This window comes from Ceratina calcarata, unplaced genomic scaffold (genome assembly GCF_001652005.2).
Source record: "Ceratina calcarata isolate Rehan_Ccalc_2016 unplaced genomic scaffold, ASM165200v1 scaffold72.2, whole genome shotgun sequence".
Taxonomy (NCBI): Eukaryota; Metazoa; Arthropoda; class Insecta; order Hymenoptera; family Apidae; genus Ceratina; species Ceratina calcarata.
This window is the reverse complement of record NW_017178472.1, coordinates 1,577,533-1,582,574: the sequence shown is the minus strand read 5'-3', so window position 1 is coordinate 1,582,574 and position 5,042 is coordinate 1,577,533. Positions and strand designations below refer to the sequence as shown.

The 5,042-nt window shown below is 34.6% G+C and overlaps 1 long non-coding RNA gene across 2 annotated transcripts; it reads right to left on the bottom strand.

Annotated features, from left to right (window-relative positions):
• Positions 1-592: 592 nt before the first annotated feature.
• On the bottom strand, positions 593-3,172 carry LOC113464985 (uncharacterized). Of its 2 annotated transcripts, XR_003389828.1 has the most exons (5): positions 2,960-3,172; positions 2,763-2,869; positions 2,499-2,667; positions 1,586-1,913; positions 593-1,503 (listed from the first exon to the last, which is right to left on the bottom strand). It is a non-coding gene; the product is annotated as an uncharacterized LOC113464985 (long non-coding RNA). The 2 variants fall into 2 exon arrangements; XR_003389827.1 differs by having other exon boundaries at positions 2,763-3,172.
• Positions 3,173-5,042: the final 1,870 nt, after the last annotated feature.

The window sequence follows — 5,042 nt, the reverse complement described above, 5'->3', positions numbered from 1 at the left end:
AGAATTATAGACTTATCAACTTATCTATCAGCCAGAGAAATTCCTATATTAATTGATAATAAGCGAAGGCTATTTTCGAATAACATTATTGGAACCATTGTCTGGTAATGGGTATCTGTGGTTTAAGGTAATACCATCGCTGTGTACGTACGTGGGTGAATATATTCCCTGAGCGGTGACAGGAACTCTCTCAAGAATCTGATTATTGCAGCCTTGGTGTGTTCGCCAAGGTTTCCACGCGAATACTTGAAAACTTCAATGTGCCGTAAATGAGATTCGTAGTTGATGTGGGTTTTATTAAAATTACCGATTATTGGCTCCCATCGCGCATGCTTCAAGGATTTTCAAATTCAGTTTCGGCCTCGCTTACCATTCTACACGCAAATTCGTCAATATCGTTTATTATAATTAAATTGATAATTTTATGTATTTATGTTAGAATTGAACATAGAGAAATTGCACGTAATGCATACAAAGCTGTCTGAAATATTAAAAGAACATAATGCAATGAATAAATGATAAAAGTAACGTTTATTCTAATTGACTAATACAGATATTTTATTCTATATAAAAATTGGCAATCTAATTATAAGAAATATGTATTATATAATACTTAATATGTAGTATATAAGTAGTTAATTCAAATCAAGAATGAAATTGTTGAATTGTTATTGAATAGATGTCAAAGTAGATTGGGGGTGGGTTAAGCCGGGAAGCTTGGGGGATATCTTAGGATGTGAACGAATCTGGATGAGGAACCATGAGACTGAGTTAAATTCGATCGAACTGGCTGAACTCTCAAACTAACGTTTCACGGTAATGTCAAACATCATTTAGCTGGCTATTGGTTCATGTGTCTACACAGGTCATAGGTGGATATATGTATGTTTGGTATTCGACTATCGCGCTGCTAATGTACTGTTCGGCGCTAGCGATGCTGATTGAATGTGTATGCATATAAACGTACGTGTGCATGCATATGCATACGTACGTACATATATACATATGTACCGAGTCGTTTAATTCTGCCACCTAAATTTGTACAAACTATGCAAATGCTAATGGAATTGTGAACTGTTTATTGTACGAAAAAGTATTTTCAGTTGAATTAACATACATGCTCACTATTGATATCATCATCCTATTATCAATTAATTACTACGTTTTGCTTCATTGCACAATATTTCAACAATTATTAAATTATTTTCAAATTGTCATTGCTATTAGATAATCATGACAATTTATTTGGTGATAAACATAAACCGATAAAAAATAACTTCAATTGCAAATACGTTCTTAAATAATTATTTATATCGTCTTCTTCTCGTTCCCGCAGTAATTAATTCATACTTTAATGAGCAACTGATTTATCTGGAATTGTGATTTTCCAATAATCTTCAAAGCTTGTCAAATAAATACCATTACCTTAATTATTTCTTAATTATTTCTTATGAAGAGTTTCTCTTTAAACTACAATATTGAAATATCATTCGCATTTGAATTCTGCAATAAAATCAGGAATTAATCGCAGTCTGAAGAGGATAACGAGCAGTGGAATGAGCTTTAAATATGGAAATGGAGATACCGGCGCGTCGCTACGTCTAATGAAAACCTTGCGCGTGGACAGTTTCGATTTCACCGTCGCGCGATATCGTGATTTCTTGATTGGAAAGTTTAATACGGTTCGATAGTGTCGGGGATATTAACGAGACGCATTACTGAATACTTTCGCGCGACCCACGCAGTCACCGCTTGACATTTCGCAGAAATATCGTCGGTCGGCTGCCAACACGTTCAGAAAACCACGACTCATCGCCCGTTTCATTTCCTCCCTGATGCCGTGACGTTTAATTAATTCGTAAATGAAGGAAAGACGGAAACGTTGTCCTTCCTCTCGCTTCTTCGAGTTCGTCCTGATTAATTCCAATTAAAAGTGCTGTTAAATTAGTCAGAACTAGCATTAAGTATAATCGATATCGTCAAATTATTTAGATTTTAATTAGCGACCAGTATCCTTTTTTTTTCTCTTCTTTGAATTCGTCCTGATAAATTTCAAGCAAAAGTGGAGTTAAATTAACCAGAACTAGCATTAAATACAATCAATGTCGTAAAATTATAAATTTGTATTACCTGACAGAATTATTAGATTTATTAAACTATTGATTCTGAATTAACAGGAAAATTAGTGATATTGATAAGTCTTAAATTATTATAAGAATGGACAACTTCATAAGTGGTGCAATTGCTATAAATAGTGATTATCTCGATGAATTATGCAGTAATAAGTGCAGTTGAAAGAAATCAGTTCCCAGCTGAATTCATAATCAGATTATTTATGGCATTGTTCTAAAGACATGAAAATCTCAATTGCAAAACGGCTCGTTGGCTAATAAGTTGATTGAAAAGACGTTATTGGAAATTACAATAAAAAGTGAAACGGACTATCGAGAGAAATTGAGTTATCGATTGTTATGAAAATGTACCTATGTACTACCTACTCGGTGAAAACTTGTGGGACCTCTTCTCAGGGTAACACATTAATTGCACTCGAAGTTTCCTTATTGCCGAGGATGAAATCCATTAAGCTTTCCCATTGTTTACACAGCAATTTTTTCCTTTCTTCATTGTTTCCTTCTTTTTACTCCAGTTCGTAAAGGAATGACGACACTAATAAGAAGAGAAGAAGAGGGAGAGGAAGAAATGCATGGCAATAAATGTCACGTAATTTCTTGAAGAGTCTTGCTACTAGCAAATTGTGTCACCTGTTCGTTTCCCTTTCTTTTTACTGTCTAATGTTAGTTCCTGCTACTGTTCTTTCACTTGGGCATTATTAGCTAATAGGATCACTCTATATTAAAACGAGACTTTCCTATATTGACAAAGTATATGTGATTGCAAATTAATGTGATTAACAATGTGTTTAATTTTTCAATACGTCTAATTGATACTTAATGCGCACGTATTACACGTTTGAACAGAATCTTGTTCCCCGACGTACATACATTCATTCGAATAAGAGTTACTTCACATTTCACGCGCACATCTATTTGTTAGTAGCTTTGCTCGAGGGCTGATTGTGAGTTTGGCGTAAATCTTGGAAGACGATGCGCTCGGAATACTTGACGACTATCTCTCTCTCTTCCGCGACACCGCAACATGATACGTTCGAGGGGAGATCCGTTGGCACATGCGATCCACGCGCAACTTGCAAACAAATCCATATGACTCTTCCCGCGACTCTTGGCAAACAAGCGATAACGCACACGATTCTGTTCCCTGCAGAAGGTCTCGCAGTTGGATATTGCGGATGTCGCTTAATTCTCTCTTTATTTGAAATTACTTGCTTTGTTACATTAAATAAATATTTCTTAACAAAGTAAAGTTATGAAGAAAGTTTCTTATAAGTTCTTGTTTCTTATAGGAATAACATTTTATGTTCGTTAATCATTGAAAATCATTGAAAAACCATAATTCCAGCTAAGTATCATGAGATTAGGATTATATGAATAAATTACCACGAAAAGAGAAGCCAATAACAGAGCACAAAGAAACGGTGAATACTAAAACAGAATGCGAATAATAAAGAGACTGACAATGAATTTGAACTGTAGAGGATGCCAAGGGTGATACATCAACGGGTTAGATGGTATGGAAGTCAGAAGAAGCTATTTTATTGTTTTCGGTCGCCTAAGGATTTTTGGCAGTTCTACACGATGGGAAATGGACCGCGTTCCAAGGCCAAACGGAAAGCACAGACAAATCCGACGGCGGACGATAACTAATGAAGGCAGCTAAGAATCATTCGAGCGTGATCAGCACAACAGTTTCTTTTTCTTTTTTGCCCCTAACAAGAAATTTAAGTGTACGAAATGCGTTTTTAGTTTTATGATATTTTACAGATATACATGTTGAGTCACATATTACATCCTCGTTGCGCACCATCATTGGGTTATTATTCTTGTACAAGTATTGCAAAACCTTGGAAATGAATTAATAAATTAAACTGGAAATGAATTAATTATGTATCAAAATTTTCTTTCAGCTTTTTGAGATATCAAAATTCAATATAAAAGGTTGGCAAATAGCTTTTACGCTGGTTTCGCAATCTTGAACATTTTCCGGTTAGGCTTGTATGAGCCACTCGTCTATCTTTTTAACATTCTTAACTTCTCATCATTTCCTTTGCTGTTGATATTCCTTTCGTCCACGCCTGGTTAGTTTCTACCGTCAAGAGCCTTGAGGATCCTCTTCACTTTTTATTACTTTTTTTCGCTGTCTTCGACTTTCCTACACACTTCTGTTTTACCTTCTTTTCGTTAATTCTCTCTTTCTTTTTTATGTGTATACATTTTCTTCTGCGATCCAGTCGACTTTTCACCCTTGCCAGTCTTGAGCGAGTAGAACCAGTAGGCACGTCTCTTTCAGTTGTACATAATTTACTACATATGATTTATGATATAAATTTTTACAAATATATAAGAATTTTTATACTGACTTGAGTAAGACTATTGTTACTTGTCATAAATACATACACGTGCAGTAGTTAACAGACTAAGCAGGAATTTATAAATCTGACACAAATCTTCCATAACACATTTCAGTCATAACTGTTTATCCTCCTTCTATTACTCCTTATTGTGTGTGATATTGAAATTCACTCAAACTGACATAAAGTCTATGCACGCCATTTAAATTTGATTACGTCCCGTGGCACAGAAAGCGGATGAAAGAAAGTCATAAATCATTTTGTACCTTAATCGAACGCGTTAACAATGAAATATTTACATTGCCATCTTTTATAGCGTACCACGGATATCTTTATTGCGTTTGGAATATCAACACAGACGGACTCAATCTTCTTCTAATTTCCATGAAATACAAATAAATCATTCTTATACTGAATAATGAATTCCCATAAACTTTATGACTAGATTATGGATTTTAATGAATAATATGTAAAAATATGCAGACTATTAAAAATATGATGGCACACATATGAAACTCAAGTAAATTTAAGACCTAAGCTTATTGCTGATCGAATC